The sequence below is a fragment of the Drosophila sulfurigaster genome, unplaced genomic scaffold, assembly GCF_023558435.1.
Source record: "Drosophila sulfurigaster albostrigata strain 15112-1811.04 unplaced genomic scaffold, ASM2355843v2 ctg53_pilon, whole genome shotgun sequence".
Taxonomy (NCBI): domain Eukaryota; kingdom Metazoa; phylum Arthropoda; class Insecta; order Diptera; family Drosophilidae; genus Drosophila; species Drosophila sulfurigaster.
The window spans coordinates 25,001-43,479 of record NW_026909718.1 but is presented as its reverse complement, the minus strand read 5'-3'; positions in this window follow the sequence as shown (position 1 = coordinate 43,479).

Sequence of the window (18,479 nt, the reverse complement as noted above, 5' to 3'; positions counted from 1 at the left end):
TCATTAGTAGGGTAAAACTAACCTGTCTCACGACGGTCTAAACCCAGCTCACGTTCCCTTGCATGGGTGAACAATCCAACGCTTGGTGAATTTTGCTTCACAATGATAGGAAGAGCCGACATCGAAGGATCAAAAAGCGACGTCGCTATGAACGCTTGGCCGCCACAAGCCAGTTATCCCTATGGTAACTTTTCTGACACCTCTTGTTAAAAACTCTTTAAACCAAAAGGATCGATAGGCCGAGCTTTTGCTGTCCCTGTGTGTACTGAACACCGAGATCAAGTCAGCATTTGCCCTTTTGCTCTATGTGTGGTTTCTGTCCGCACTGAGCTGGCCTTGGGACACCTCCGTTATTATTTGAGAGATGTACCGCCCCAGTCAAACTCCCTACCTGGCAATGTCCTTGAATTGGATCATACCTGAGTAATTGGAGTTATACCAAATTTTTAATTTGAGAATACATAAATGCACTCTCTCATTAATGAATTTGTTTGCGATTATATAACAAACTCGTGATACTTTGATCAAGAAGCTTGCATCAAAACCCAATACCATAAGATATAATAAATATATCCGTATAATGGCTAGGAAATGATACACGTTCCATTTAATCAAGTAAGTAAGGAAACAATAAGAGTAGTGGTATTTCATTGTCGATACTAAACCGAAATTTAATATCTCCCACTTATTCTACACCTCTTATGTCTCCTTACACTGCCAGATTAGAGTCAAGCTCAAAAGGGTCTTCTTTCCCCGCTAATTATTCCAAGCCCGTTCCCTTGGCTGTGGTTTCGCTAGATAGTAGATAGGGACATGGAATTTGGTAGATTAACGTGAGCACCTGCCATGTTGGCTCTATCTCACGGTGCGCAGCACAGACGATTCAATTTAAGCGTCGAATCAGCGCCCCCATGGAGCAATTCACGGGTACACATTGAAGAGCCAACTGTTTGGGTTGGCTCAACCTCCTGTGTGAGGAGCGAGGCCCATCTAAAACCTCTTCCGATCTATGGTATCACGGCAACCGGTTGTATTACGCAACTCCACGTCGAGCACTCCACTCTATCCGCATTTGGATGGTAAACCACAGCCACCACGATACTCCCGAAAGGGCCGCAACCAAATACCAGGACGGACATATGTCCGCGGGCACCTGGTTCCCGTGGTACCAGAAAAACCTCCGGTCAGGTTTCGTACCACAAAGGTACTACCAATTTTAACTCCAAACAGTTACGGGTTGGTGGCCCAGGTGGAAACATCAAACATACAACATACATACGCTCCGATTCATTGCAACCCCACATTCATACATCCCGATTCACGCCTGCCTACCTAGCATTCCCATTCCCCTCATGCATACATTATTCACACAATCATTCATTCCTGCCTCCAGGAACGCTCATCCGCCGTCTCGCAAATACAATGCGGGCAAACTCATTCAAATTACCTACACAAGTACTAGTGGAGAGTGATTGACTTACGTCAAACCCACCACCAGTCTGCCTAATCCCTAGCTCATCCATCACACGTATATCGCTATACAGTGGGCATTCACACAACACATGCATGGCAGTCTCCGCTGCCAAACCGCAGCGGCATTCCGGACTATCGCACAGGCTTCTCGGATGCAAGAATGCATTGAGAGAACCATGGCCAGTCAACAAGAATCCGAGACTCAGATTAAATCTGAAGTCTGGACGGTCTGCAGTGAACTTGACATCACGAATAAATTCGCGAGTCACCCGCCCATTCACACTTGCATCCCATCTGACCTGCCAGTCAGACAGAACACACTCTTTCAATAACTTCTTACAGCTATCCACTGCTAAGCTATTTACGTCCCTATCAAATAACCACTCATCCCGCAGCAATGGCAGCCGCCTCTTAATCTTGAACATCAAGGCTCTACGCCTGACTTCCAAGTCAAGAGGGGCTGCACCAAGCAATACCTGCAAAGCTTCCGTAGAAACAGTGCGGCACACAGGCAGACAACCTAAAAGAATCACACGCTGGCAAGCCAGCACTTTCTTTCTGCCCACAACAGTCTTTGCTGCCTCATACCACACAGACGACCCATATGCTGCACATGCAACAAATAGGCCGCTGTATATGGTACGCACAGCTCGTCTGCTAAGGCCCCAATCACTCCGCAAAATGCGACGCACCTGTCCAACCACACTAAACAACCGCGCCCTGAGACCGGTGAGATGCGGCATAAAGCACATCCCCTCACCGAAAGTAATGCCAAGGTACCGAACCTCAGTCACATACTTTAAGCTAACGTCGTTTAGTCTGACAACTGGAGGCCGACTGGCAGACAATTTACCCTTGAGTAACATTGCCACCGTCTTATCCGCTGCCAAACCGACGCCGACACTGTCGCCCCAATCGCAAACAATGCGCAAGCACTCCCTAGCACCTGCCTCAATCTCGGAGCGCGATTGCCCCTCAATCAAAATGAGCAGATCATCCGCATACGCACAACACTTGCAGCGCAATTCGAGTTGCCGCAATAGGGAGTCCATCATTAGGTTCCATATAAATGGACCACAGATGGATCCTTGCGGACAACCACGAACCACATCCACAGTGACACTCTCACATTTTCCTATTGCTGTCGCACGCCTGCCAGAAAAATAGCTCTTCCATAGAGCCATCTCTCGGCAGCCACAGTCGCTCAATTTTCTTAACACACTTGCCCAGCTAAGGTGGTCAAACGCACCCCTAAAATCTACAAAAATGCCTAAGACGTACCTGGAGTTGCTGGACCCCACTGAGTCCTTGACATAATGCCATGCATCCTCCGTACATCTACCTCTAGTGAAGCCATATTGTCTATCAGACATCTGGTCTTCAACTAACTCAAGCAGCCTTTCTATCATGACTCTTTCTAGCACTTTTCCAAGCACAGGAAGGAGACTGATGCCCCGATAAGATCGAGGATTACTCCTGATCTTATCGGGCGACTTCAAGAGCACTACCATCTTTGCACATTTCCATTCACTGGGAAAGTATCCCTCATTCACACACCTTTCATACAATGCATACATATACTCTGGAATCGAATTCCAAACACATTTACACATTTCCCCAGTGAAACCATCCATGCCGGGCGACTTTCTCGACTTTAACCTCTTAAAAGCCGCCCCCAATTCAGCTTCGGAGCGGTTCAACAGGTTGCTCCACATGTAGTGGAGCCTCCTGTCTCTCCTCTCGCGGGAAGAACACATTCAGCAAAGCATTCATACAATCCTTCCATGCCGTTAGCTGAAGGCCTCCGACATGTAAGTTGCCTAAACTAAGCTCCCTGCCTTTCCCTCTCGCTATTTGATAAACACGACCCCAGGGATCATGCTTATTGCGATCTACAAAATCACGCCATTCCGCTTCTTTCACACGTACAAGCATTTCCTTGTACTCATTCATACACCTACTATACTCTCGCCTTAGCTGAGCAGCGCTATCGGCATTGGATATTCTCGCTCTTTGGAAACGTTTCCGCAGAGTTCGAAGTATCCTACGCTTAGCACTCAACTCACTCGTCCACCACTTAACACGCTTAAGATTCACCTTGCGGTGTCTCCGAAGCATGCTATCATTCACACCCGTCATCCACCTATTCACACACATGACCTGCTCGTCAACACTCATTGCACTGAAGGTGCTAAGCGGAACTTGCGTTGCCGCCTCACATATAAACAGCCCATATTGGGCCCAATTCACACCACAAGTGCTCCACGAATTACCCCCAACACTTTCATTCGTTGTGGGAGTATATGCGAACACAATCTCAATTGGATTGTGATCACTTATACCTACCCCACCTAAAACACTCCACTCAAAATGAAACACACGCATTGCTGCTTCATTCACAAGGGTGACGTCAATGTCACTTTTCCCGTTCGGACCATCAAAGGTATACCACACGCTGGGTTGATTAACGACCCGAACATCTTGGGACACGGCCCACTCGGCTAGCGTTTCACCCCGCCTGTGGTTCTGATACCCAGACGAGTGTCTGGGCATCTTACTGAACCACACGGGGGACGACGCATTCGCATCAATACCAAGGATGATCGGATCGCTACTCGCCAGTAGTAGCACCTCATCCATGTACGCTATATACGGCTCGAGGGTTCCCCGAACGCGCAATACACACTCACAACTAACACCCTGCCAAAATTGCCATTAAGGCACACACACACCCCAGTCGGTAGAACACATCAGAGTGCATTCAATACCAACATCATTCACCACCACCGCAGCCTTGGCCCTGCTGTCAGTGAACACGCGCATGCGCGCGGGTAAGCCACGTACGCAACCATCGGTTGCATACGGCTCCTGCAGCAGGGCCACTACACTGCCTCTCTCACACATCATTTCGCCCACATCGCACATAACTGCATATGACCGCTGGCAGTTCAACTGAAGGACTTTGCTAGCCATATTAATGTCTAGCGTTGGCCCTCGCGACAATCGCACTATATATCGGGCAAGCCAGAGACATCATAAGATGCTCCGAAGGCTGCCCTTTAAAAGCACAATTCCGGCAACTAAGTGCATTGGTACACTTCGCTACCCGATGGCCCACTTGACCACAGCGCCGACAGACATCGTGCTTGGCCCTGCAGTCCGCTACCTTGTGGTCGAAGCCCAGGCAACGGAAGCAGCTCAGAACCGGGTCAAAGTTCCTCAAGCGGAATGAAAACCACTTGATGTAGCAGCGGCCAACATCGAGCAGAGTTTGCATGGCCATGCCATCGCCCTCCAACACAACATTGACCGACGCTGACCCACCAGTCACAGGCCATGGCTTGCTCACCATACGGACGCCTTTCTTGAAGGCCTCAAGAGACATGCTGTCCTTGAGGTTCATCTCGTAAAGATCACTCATGAATTCGTCAGGAGTAATCTGCGAGTGAACGCCCGTCACCACAATTTTAGGCCCCAGTTTGACATTCACACTCACTTCCAGCCCCACCTCTTTAAATTTCGCGTTTCCTGCGATCACTTTCCGCTCTGCAACGGATGGAGTGCGAATAATCGCACCACCATCCCGAAGAGGACGAACCTCGTGCACCCGTACACCCAGGGTTGGACCTACCTCCTTCACCACCTGATCAACCACTTCCTTTGAGGTCTTCGCAGTCTTGCTGCGGACCACGAGGGACCATGTCTCTACTGGCTTAGGTCTCGGCGTCTCCGGGGTAGACGGCGCTGCCGACTGGAACCGCCTTTGGCAACCGGTGCACGCAGCGGAGCACCCCGCTAACCGGCGCTGGCACTCGGAAAGGCCCATTGGAGGGCCGCTACTCGCATGAGCGCGAGCCTCCTCCAACCGTCCTCGGAGACGCTCATTTTCCGCCATCTGCGAAAACAGCAGCATCTCCATTTCCGCTAGGTAGTCAACTACACTAACCAGCGCCTTGCCTTGCATTCCACAATCAGCAACAACGAGCGTGAGCACGTCCTTACTGATCGCCTTCATTTTCTCTACTGGGCTTCCCTTGCGCATCATTGACCCTGGCTTGCTCAATGGAGCAACCAACGCCTCTGCTGCCTTTTCAGCCGCCCTAAACTCCTCAAGCATACTCCCCAATGAGCACATCGGGGTCGAATCTGCCGAAACCAGATTCTCCTCAGCCACGCTAAACACGCTAGTAGCAGCGCTGACACCACCACTAGCGGCTCCCATACTCTCAGCACCTAACCCAGCATCAGCAAAAGAAGCTAAAGAAGCTGCCTTCTTCAGCTTCCTTGCTGACGCCGAACCCGCCTTCCGCTTAACCTTCCCGTCAGCCACCGAAGGGAGGTCGTCCGTCGACGCACCACTCCCCCCAGCACCAACGGCCGGCTTGCACGCTGGCATCTAAAACTTTTTTGCAAGTCTTAAAAATACTCAACTGTACTCACCAGAAAGTAGGTCACTCGAAACTAAGCTACTTTAAGAGCGCTTAAAATAAGCACACGCACGCACACACTCGCAACGACGCGCGACGATTTTCCCACGCTGCTCACACGCACACAGCGAATGAGGAGCACAAAGCGCACACGCGAAACTTTTACCGCTAACTAAGAGATAACAAATAACTGTTATCGCAAAAACACTACGAAATGCAGGCACCGGCTAACACGTCTGTTCAGCTCGACAGTTAAAACCAGACTGAGTAGATAGGGACATAAAGACCAGTGTTTTACGTGTGCACCTGTCACAAGTGACTTATCACACGGTGCCCAAGCACAGGGATACAATTTAAGCGTTGATCAGCGCCCCCTTGGAGACTCTCCGCAGGTACACACTGAAGCACCAGCTGTTTGGGCTGGGTACTTCCTCCTGTGTGGGAGCGAGGCCCACCTAAAACCTCTTCCGATTTTTGGTTATCGGCAACCGGTTGTATTACGCAACTCCACGTCGAGCACTCCGCTCTCTCCGCATTTGGATGTAAACCACAGCCACCACGATGCTCCCGAAGGGCCACAACCCGTGCCAGAACGGACAAGAGTCCGCGGGCACCTGGCTCCCGTGGTACCAGAAGACCTCCGGTCAGGTTTCGTACCACAAGGGTACTACCAATTTAACTCCAAACAGTTAGCGTTGGTGACGCACCTCAAGAATCGCTTCGTACGATAAGTGGAGGTCCACTGTGGTGAAATTCTAAGACCCGTCATCCACACGGGTGAGTCAGTTTTAGCTATAAGCTCGGGACTGACGGCCCAGCTACCCCGTTTAGTCGTCTCGTACGACAAGCAGAGGTGCACTGTGGTGGAATTCTAAGACCCGCCAACCACACAGGTGAGGCCAGTTTTAGCTTTTCAGCTCGGGACTGACAGCCCAAAAGGAAAAATTATCCGTTTAGTCGCCTCATACGACAAGCAGGGATAAGCTGTGGAGGAATTCTAAGACCCGCCAACCACACGGGTGAGACAGTTTTAGCCTTTCAGCTCGGGACTGCCGGCCCATTCGTCGCCTCCTGGTACAACAATTGCCGACGCCTTGCGAACACGGCATCGGCAAATGTTTGCAATAGCTGCATCCTCTCCTGTGTCGCCACCGCTCCAGAAACCCTCCAGACGCCATGCAGGTATTCGATCCCAAGTCCATCGAGGTGACGCAAATCTGCATATATGGGGCATACACACAGAACGTGCAGCGCATCTTCGCTATCCGCACCGCATAGACATGCAGGCGTACCGCTTAGACGTCTCTCATGCAGAAATGCATTCAGCGATCCATGGCCTGTCAGCAGGAATCCAGCACGTAGGCTGAAACCGAAGTCTCGCCTGCTGAAGACGAACCCAGCATCCGGGATAAAAAAGATGAGTCACCCGGCCGGGTTCATCACCATTATCCCATCTGCTTTGCCACTCCTGCAGCATACGGTCGTCCAGCATCGCCATCTTCTGCTTGTGATCAAGACCCGACAGATCTTGACCAAACAGCCAGTCGCTCTCCTCCAGCGGGTGATCGCGCTTGAGTTTGAAACTGATTGCCAATTTCTTGGCAGCCAGATCAAACGGGGGGAACACCAGCAAGAACTTGCAGTGCCACAGTGGACACTGTACGGCACACCGGTAGGAATCCCAGAAGGATGCGCCTTTGGCAGGACAATAGGTGCCTCCTGGCCCCTACTAGTCTCATCGCCGTGGCATACCACACTGAGGCACCAAATAGCGCACAAGGCACCATGAGTCCAGTGTAAATGGTCCGCTTGGCACGGGGACTGATCCCCCAGTCGACCCGTAGTACGCGTGCCAAAACACCAACGACTCCGCTCAGCCGATCACGTAAAGACGCGATATGCGGGTTGAAATTCAACCGCTCGCCGACCGTGATGCCCAGATACCGGTATTTGTCAGCGTAGGGCAAGCTTGCTCCAGCAAACCGTACCCCAGGCCGCCTATTAGCCGATAATTGGCCTTTCAGCAACATGACAGCCGTCTTACTGGTGGAGACGGACACGCCTACCTCTGTTCCCCAAGCTCCTACGATGGACATGTACTCCGCTCCTTTCGACTCCAGTTCGTTTCGGGAGTTTCCCTCGACGAGAAGCAGCAAGTCGTCTGCATACGCGCTCAGTTTGCACAAAGGCTCCAAGCGCCGAAGAAGCACATCCATCATGAGGTTCCAAATGAATGGACCACTGATGGAACCCTGTGGGCAACCTCTGGTTACCGGCACAGATGCTTCCTCGTATCTGCTGACGATGCACGCACTCCTACCAGAGAAGAAGCTTCGCCACAAGCTGGCTTCTCGGCAGCCAGAGTCGATCAGCCGGCGTAGCACAGCATCCCACTCCACGTGGTCAAATGCTCCTTTGAAATCCACGAAGATTCCGAGTACATATCTTGCCGGGCTGGCGTCGACAGTACTCTTCACGTGTCTCCAGGCATCCTCCACACAGCGTCCAGGTTGAAATCCAAATTGCCATCTGCAGCCCTCTGGGAGCATGTCCTTCATTCGGCTGGCCATGATACCCTCGAGCACCTCACCAAAGACTGGTAGCAGACATATACCACGATAAGAGCCAGGATCGCTCCTGTCCTTATCGGGCCCCTTGAGAAGTGGCACAACGCGCGGGCGTTTCCACTCAGAAGGAAATGTCCTTCGGCTAAACAGCGGGAATACAACGCTGTAAGATGCTGAGGAATAGCACGCCAAACCTCCTTACAGATCACTCCAGTGATGCCGTCCATGCCAGGCGAGCGTCTGCTCCGTAGCCTGGCGACACAAGCACTCACTTCGTACTCGTCGAGTATGGGCGGAAGCACATCTGGGATGGCAATCGGTGCATTCGACTCCGCAACAGGGAAGAAGTTACGGAGGAGCACTCGCGCACAGTCGTGCCATGTTACGACTGGCTCGCCATTTACCCGAAGGCAGCCCAACTCGGAATTCCGTTTGTGACGTCGGCAAATCCTGTAGACATGCCCCCAGGGATCATCCCGATTTTCTCCAACGAAGCGACGCCAGTTGTCCTCCTTTGCCGACAGAATAAGCTTCTTGTACTGACCCACGGAGATCCGCAGGTCAGTAGCAAGTCGCCCTGCTTCATCGCTGCCACGACGACGAGCATTCTGTAGCCGCCGCCTCAGTCTCCTGACCTCTCGGCGCTTCGTACTGAGGTTGGCATTCCACCAGACCACTTTCCGAACGTCTCTCGGCTGCCTGCGTCCAAATACATGGTCGCATACACTGTGCACCAGTGCACGCGTTGCAGACACCTGGTCATCAATGGACATCTCCGTGTAGTCCTGCGGGAATTCCTCAAGCTTGCATACAAGCTCACCACGGAACGACTGCCAACGTGCATTGGAGAAGTTCCAGGACGGAACAGGAGCATCGCTCTCAACTGTGTCTCTGGGGTCTCGCGTCACCTCAACACAGATCGTGTTGTGGTCACTGAGATCCCACTCGTCCACTCTCCAGTCATATGTGGCCCACATAAGCGCTGCTTCGTTGGCAATCGTGACGTCGATATCACTCTGTCCGCAGTGATTATCGAACGTATACAAACTACTGACCTCATTTAGCACGCCGGCTCGGGATTCTTGAATCCATTCGGTCAGCAGCTCACCCCTTCGGCAGTTCAAGTCGCCACGAGCACGCTCGAGCGATTTGCTGAACCACAAGGGGGACACTGCATTCGCATCCATGCCACAGATAACCGGATTGCTACCAGCCAGTAGTAGCACGGAATCTAGATACGCAAGATACGGTTCCAAATCAGTGTTGTATTGGCAGTACACGGAGCTCAGGAAGATTAGGCCAAATCTTCCAGTGACACTCACGCATACGCCAAAGTCCGTGATGAGCGACTCAATAGGCATACAGATGGCATCCGGGTCGTCCAAGAAGATGGCAGCCTTCAAACGCCGATCAGCAAACACACGCATCCCGGCTGGAATGCCCGTAATGCCATGCTTCCTGTCAACGTATGGTTCCTGCACCAAAGCAAACATGTGGCGGGAGTCTCGCACCCGAGTTGCAAACTCAACGGTAGCGGCTCGACCTCAACCACAATTAGCTTGGATGAAGCTAAACATTTTAATGTCTAGCTTGCACCCTCGCTAAGACCGCACCATATATTGGGCACGTCTCCGACAGCATGTAATGCCCGGAGGGAAGCCCCTTGAAACGGCAGTTTCGGCAGTCCACCGGGCTAGCACATTTCGACGCTACATGGCCGGTCTGCCCGCATTGGCGGCATACTTCGTTTTTCAATCGGCATTGTGAAACCTTGTGGTCGAATCCCATACAGCGATGACACGCGTATGTTCGGACGAGCGACCTACAGCGGAAAGAAAACCACTTAATATAGACCCGCCCGGTCTTATCAAGCACCGCTTGCGCCTTTTCGTCACATTCTAGTGTCAGATTGATTCTGACACCGTCAGTGACCGAGCACGGCTTCGACGCCATATGCACCATCTTCTTGAAGGCCGACGGCGAGAACTCCTCCTTGAAGTGGTTCTCATAGAGCTCGTCCATGAAAACTTCCGGTATAATCGCTGTGTCCACGTCGAACACGGTGATTTTCGACCTAACTCCACGGTTGCGCTCAACCTCCAGACCGACCTCGTTGAACTTCACGTTGGCCACCACTTTTTTGATTTCACTTCTTGACGGCGTACGAATGACGGCGCCACCGCGCTTCAATTCACGGATTTCATGAACTCTAACGCCCAGAGCTGGAGCAACTTGGCTCATTACCTTATCGGCAATCTCCTTGCCCGACACTGTCGGGTCCTTGCTCGTCACCACAGCCGACCACGTTTCCACGGGCTTCTTGGCTGCAGGAGCATTTCGAGGTGCGGCCATCGGGGCAACGCCGGAGACAGCTCTGGTTGCGGCACAACTAGCATTTGGGGCCATGAAGGGCGCAGCAGTTTGTTGGCATGGCGCAACTTTCGTCTCAAGGACGGCATTACGCACAGCTAGCGCGGTCACCAGCTCGCTAAGCCGGGCAGTTGCCTCCAAAACGGCGATCGCCGCTTCCGGCGCCAGTCCAGCGCGCAGCACAGCGGACCTCACCGTCTGCTCTACACCCGCCAGCTGAGCCAATACGGCATCAGACCCTTCCTTCACCACACTAGAAGCAAGAAAACTACCTGCAGGAGCTGGACCGGCAGGCCCGCTCATTCGGGCGATAGCCTCCACCGTAGCGGGTGCAGGGGCGGCAGTAGCAGCAGCAACTCCATCGGCGACCCCAGCGGCGGTTCCAGCGGCGGCTCCAGCGGCGGATCCAGTGGCGACTTCGTTGGCGGCTGCTCCATCGGCGTTGACACCAATGAAGGAGACGGCCAGCCGCTTGGCAGAGGAGGCATCGTCGCTCGCAACCAAGTTGGGCGTCGATAGAGCCATATCCCGCACCCGTCTGCTCCTTTTCTCTTTCACTTTTGCTTCTTTTGGGCGATCCTCTGAAACGGACATTTCGGACTCGCTACACGCACTCGACATTCCGCGCATTTTATTGTTCATCACAACAACCGCAGAAGAAACACTGCAAGCAGTGAAAACCCAAGCAGTGCAAGGAGTACACTTGTGACAAGCTGTACCGACACTTGCGAGTTATTTTGTTGTTCTTCTTTGTGCGAGTTTCGTAGCCAATCAGAGCTTAGTGTGCGGCAGCGCAGCTTTCCAAAGTTTGGCGGGGTTAGTGTCTCTGATAAGCCTTGGGAGGTTTGAATTTCCGCTAAAGCTTGCAGCGGCTCACGACCCGGGTAAGAAACACTGCAAGCAGTGAAAACCCAGGCAGTGCAAGCAGTACACTTGTGGCAAGCAGTGTACTCAGTGTAAGGTCCAAATTAACAAGCTTTTGTCCGTGACAAAAACTATAAGCTTTTCTCAACTTTCTTATTGTCTTCTTCTTCTTTTATTGCTATTCACTGAAAGAAATAGAACTAGAACTAGAACTAGAACTGGAACTAGAACTAGAACTTTCACGCACGTGGTATTAATTTTCCACAAAAGAAATTAAATTTCTCGGAAAATCTAAGTGTCACTGTCACTATTTTCTATCCAAATTATTGCGTTTAGGTTCCCGCACGGGACACACTAAATTCCGTCTTTGTCGGCACTGTTTTTATCGTGTTACGCGGTTTTCGTACGGAGCGCACGGGACGCACGTCTGCTCACTTCGGAAGTTCGTTCGCAACTGAGTAGATAAGGACATATTAGCTATATTAGTTTTACGTGTGCACCTGTCATGACTGACAGATAGGGACAGTAGGAATCTCGTTAATCCATTCATGCGCGTCACTAATTAGATGACGAGGCATTTGGCTATTTTTTTTTGTAGGAAATGAATTTGCCCACACAACAATGCCATATATGGATGGCACGTCATATGACTGTTTTCCCTTTACTTTGTACACAATAGATGTTGGCCAGTGTAGTTGACTTTCAATGAGGAAAGTAAACCTCGGTGCTAACCCACTCCTTGGCGATATCCAGTATGGAACATGAACGTCTTAAAGCCGCAGACTCCGCCATCTACCACCCTGGTACTGATAATATTGCTATCACCAGCGTTAAGGACTCCCAGTGCTCTCAGTCGTTTTACCGACCGATAGCTCCAGATGCCCCTCCAGTTTAGCGTAGCAGAAACGATTTTAATGTCCTCATGTGCCTGATAATCCCGAACCAGAGCCGTTCGTACGTCCTGTCTGTCGTAGATCTCAACCTTACTCTGATGAGCTTGGTCAAGATCAAGTCCGTCAGTCACTACCTGAGCGTCGATCACTATCGTGTGATCTGGTCGGAAACCCACCAGGTCCGGCTTATATATCCTGTTCTCTCCCTGCAGACTTGGTTCAGCAATGACAGAGTAGCCTCTCGTCTCAAGTCCCCGCTTGAGATAATTAGCTACACTGTTGTGTCTAGCCACCCGCCTCCCATGCGTACGATGACACTTCTGCAGAATGTGGTTTAGTGATTCGGGAGCATCACATCCTGCACGACACTGCCTCTCCAATTCGTGCCTTCCTCTCGTGGTACGAGACCGCGTGGGTAGGGCATTTATCCGCAGTTTGATCCCATTCAAATAAGCTTTTCCAGTTAACAAACGCGTGGGTGCGACAACCCACCCGTGTTGCGGAGCATAACGCCCTGCTTCACGGAGACCGCTACCATCAACAGAGGAGTGCAACCTATCCGCCCAGTACGAGTCGATCAAAAGGCGTGTATCCAGAGCCGCGTCTCCCGATGCCTTGCACCTATCTCGGCCCTCCGAATTTCCGCACTAAGGAACGAACTGGCTGTCTCGGATTGCTCGAGGTGGGGCCATTTTATGTTCGTTAACCTCTGTATGCGCAGCATTGGAGCTGTCCTTCGAACTGAGGGAACACCGAGACCCCCACTTGTGTGGGGGGCATGGAAGAATGCTACTGACACATCCATAGGAAGATCTAACCATTTCCTTACGACCGACCGTACCAGTCTGTCACACTTTCTCAAAACGCCTATTGCCACACTACCAAGGGTTAGCTTGTGATATAGCTGTGGAATGAGGACAGTTCTGAGGGCGAATAACTTCTGCTGTGGCTTCAGGGGACCGCGATATGATATCCAATCTGGGACCAATGTCCTCAGTCGGATTGTAGCGGGCCCTCCCGTCCGCAGTGAACTGGATGCCAAGATACTTCCATTCCTCAGAACGCTTCAAGCTTGACACTTGCGCGAACCTACACAAAAGCTCCGTGATTCGATCACAGTACACTTCTGCTTCGGTTGCCCCTTGACACTAACAGTAAAACACTTATTAGCGTTTAGGGTCAGCCCAACGGACGCCAAAAGGAGACCGTGGTATCCAATAATGCCTGAAGGCCCTTCGGTGTAGAAGCAAACAACACCAGATCGTCTGCGAACGCTGCAGCGTTTGTTTTGGCATTTCCGACACTGACACCAATCTCGTCCGGTAGAGACCTAAGCAACCGGTCGATGACCAAGTTGAACATATGTGGAGACAAAGGGTCACCCTGCTTCACACCTCTAGCAGGGACGAATTCCTCTGATCTCCAGCCTTTACCATTGAGACTAGTGCCACCTCCCAAGTACAAGCTACGTACGTAGTCAACAAAACCCGTTGGTGCACCATACGCGGATAGGGTGTCAATTACCGCTGCGTGAGACACAGAGTCAAACGCTTTGCTGACATCAAGTGTCGCGATATAACACGACGCATGACGTCTATGGTGGTCCCTCAGGATTAAGTCAACTATTGTCGCGTTATCGGCGCAACCGTCAGTAGGAAGAAACCCCCGCTGACGCGGATCCCAATCGACTGATGAGGCCAATCGAGATGCCAAGATGGCATTGAGTTGTCTAACTATGACAGAAGGCACCGATATCGGACGGAAGTCTTCTGGTCGGGATGCTCTTACCGTCTTCGGGATGAAAACGGTTCGAGCCATTCGGAAGAGTGTGGGTAGTTTGCCGCACCAGAGAATAAGGTTCATTATGCGAAGCATAACACCATTGGGAATACTCCTGGCAGTTCTTGGAGATATTCCGTCCGGTCCGGGAGAAGAGTTCAATGGCACTTGATGCAATTGCAGGTCCCTAGACGTAATAGGTGACCATACCCTCAAGCAAGTGTCCCATATGGGGCACGGTGCTATTGCAAGAGGAAAGGCTCTGCTGTGTCATGACTTCTCTCCAGTATGGTTCCATAATCTCTTGGTTTGGCATTACCGACTCGTCGGGTCCTGCTAGCAGGGATCCGATGCATCGACCTTTATGTTTGTCCCAGTTGCGCTGAACCCTAGCGAACTGCTGCCTTCTATTTTGTCTCCTATTGCGAGGCTCAGGAAAGACTCTTGCCGAAACCGGACCTTCGTTTCGATTCGGAAAAATTTCCAGGAGATAGTTAGACAAACACTGGAGAGTTGCTTCTTTGCCCGAAGTCTGCGCTCCATCAATGATAGATTGCAGAACCTCGACTCTCCACGATCGATTACATCCCACAGGGCCGAAGCCCCGCAGTATCCGCATGAGGACGTCGTCCGAATGTATCGATGGTGTGATTGGAACCGACTCTGACATTGAAGAAGAAGACTCAAGCCCACTTATACTAGGGCGGCGCGTAATGGTTTGTGGTTCATTAATTTCGGGGATAAGAGCCGCTTGCCCTCTTAGCTGCTCGATTTTTGCCTTATAATTATCCCTCTGTCGACACTTTTTAATAGCATCGACACTGCGTTCTGGAAAATGCAACGCCAGCTTTTATTAATGAACCTCTCGCCATTTGCTATGAGCTCAAGTTCCTTCCTCGCCATCATGGCCAATTCTTCCTCACACCACCTGGTTTTCACGTCAACACGCGTACGAAGCTCATCAAGCCTGTCTTTGTGCTGACGCGACATGTGGACACCTAAACCGGTCTTTGTTCCAAAAGATCGGCCGCATTCCACACATAGATGTCCAACAACTGGATTAGCATCTACGTTCCTTCCCTGATGGGCTCCTACGGATGCCGTAGGAGAATTCACTGAATAACTTTCAGCTATCCGAGGCATGTTATTAGAGTTTGCACCATCAGTTTTTCAGGACCATCGGGGTGGTAACCCAATGGCCCCTTTCGCCGCTCATATTCGCTGCTGCCGAAACTACATCGGTCCAGCACCCGGAGGACACCACGAGGAGGCCACATTTTAGTGGGGCACATGTTGCCTATGAGCCGACTTGATCTGACTAACGAAGGACGGTAGCCCATTTGCCATTGCTGAGAAATGAACCATTATTCCCTTCTGCAGACCCATTGATCCTCCAAGTTAGTTACTCCCGCCGTTGACCCGCGCTTACTTGAATTTCTTCACTTTGACATTCAGAGCACTGGGCAGAAATCACATTGTGTCAACACCCGCTAGGGCCATCACAATGCTTTGTTTTAATTAGACAGTCGGATTCCCCAAGTCCGTGCCAGTTCTGAATTGATTGTTAATTGATAATCGTTATAATTTAAAAGAACTAACTGGTTGCCCAACTAGTATTCTTAAAATTTTAGCAAGAAAGTTCCACAATTGGCTACGTAACTAAACTATCCGGGGAACAAGAAACTACCATAAATGATAGAAACTCTATTTACCCAGAACGAGCACATAAACCATGTTATTGTTTCCCAATCAAGCCCGACTATCTCAATCTTCAGAGCCAATCCTTATCCCGAAGTTACGGATCTAATTTGCCGACTTCCCTTACCTACATTATTCTATCGACTATAGACTCTTCACCTTGGAGACCAGCTGCGGATATTGGTACGGCCTGTTGAGAAGTTTGCGTGTCCCCACCATAAATTTTCAAGGTCCGAGGAGAAAATATCGACACAACAGTATATGTCATGCTCTTCTAGCCCATCTACCATATCTCTCTGCGAAAGACTTACACTTAGTACGGCTATAAAACAGAAAAGAAAACTCTTCCGATATCTCTCGACGGCTTCTTTATGGTCGTTCCTGTTTCCAGGATGAGCACGAGGCCCATATTTAATAACAAACGGATACTCAACAGGTTACGGAATTGGAACCGTATTCCCTTTCGTTCAAAATTATTCAAGTTTTTTAATTATGACAAAATTTAAATTTTAGTTACTTTTTTACTTGAAAATTTTCGGCTTTCGCCTTGAACTTAGGACCGACTAACTCGTGATCAACCACTGTTCACACGAAACCCTTCTCCACTTCAGTCCTCCAAGGTCTCATTCGATTATTTGCTACTACCACCAAGATCTGTACCAATGACGGCTCCATGCAGGCTTACGCCAAACACTTCTAAGCACACCATTGTACCTTCCTACTCACTAAAGTTTCAAAATTTATATTACAAGTAATATAAATCATCTACTTTAGCGGTAATGTATAGGTATACAACTTAAGCGCCATCCATTTTAAGGGCTAGTTGCTTCGGCAGGTGAGTTGTTACACACTCCTTAGCGGATTTCGACTTCCATGATCACCGTCCTGCTGTTTTAAGCAACCAACGCCTTTCATGGTTTCTGAATGAGTTGTTAATTTGGGCACCGTAACATTACGTTTGGTTCATCCCACAGCGCCAGTTCTGCTTACCAAAAGTGGCCCACTGGGCACATTATATCATAACCTTAAACTTCATATCAAGAAAGTTAAGGTTCTTACCCATTTAAAGTTTGAGAATAGGTTAAGATCGTTTCGACCCTAAGGCCTCTAATCATTCGCTTTACCAGATAAGATTATTTTATACAACAGTTAAATGCACCAGCTATCCTGAGGGAAACTTCGGAAGGAACCAGCTACTAGATGGTTCGATTGGTCTTTCGCCCCTATACTCAATTCTGACAATCGATTTGCACGTCAGAACTGTTTCGGTCTTCCATCAGGGTTTCCCTGACTTCAACCTGATCAAGTATAGTTCACCATCTTTCGGGTCACAGCATATATGCTCAAGGTACGTTCCAGTTAGAGGCATAAATAATATAAATATTATTATACATAACTATATAGAACGCCCCGGGATTGCGTTAATTAACTATAAATAGTTAAAAACTAATCCCAATAATAGTCAAGTTAATTACGCTATTAGGTTGATATCCCAATAACTTGCACATATGTTAGACTCCTTGGTCCGTGTTTCAAGACGGGTCCCGAAGGTATCCTGAATCTTTCGCATTGTTAATCATACAAGTGCTTATAATAAACATAAAAATCAATGATAATCATGCCATTATATAATTCCGAAAAATTAACGCACTGTACTCATATAATCTATCAGCACTTTATCAAATTTTTGAAATTTATTTTATGTTAAAATGCAAGCACTCTAATTTAAATAAACTCTTATCAAAATTGTTTGATAAATTCCATACATGCTAATAGATTACAATGTCCTTATATGGAAAAAATGCACACTATCGTTATAATATTGATTAAATATTACAATTCTAATGATGAATTTTCCATAACGGATATTCAGGTTCATCGGGCTTAACCTCTAAGCAGTTTCACGTACTATTTAACTCTCTATTCAGAGTTCTTTTCAACTTTCCCTCACGGTACTTGTTTACTATCGGTCTCATGGTTATATTTAGTTTTAGATGGAGTTTACCACCCACTTAGTGCTGCACTATCAAGCAACACGACTCTTTGGAAACATCATCTAATAATCATTAACGTTATACGGGCCTGGCACCCTCTATGGGTAAATGGCCTCATTTAAGAAGGACTTAAATCGTTAATTTCTCATACTAGAATATTGACGTTCCATACACTGCATCTCACATTTGCCATATAGACAAAGTGACTTAGTGCTGAACTGATTTCTTTTCGCTCGCCGCTACTAAGAAAATCCTTGTTAGTTTCTTTTCCTCCCCTAATTAATATGCTTAAATTCAGGGGGTAGTCCCATATGAGTTGAGGTTGTTTAATTACACTTATAGACAATTCTCTGCCTATTTTGAAATATACTATCTTTTTTTTGAAGGTCCATAATATTCACAAAATTATTCTTT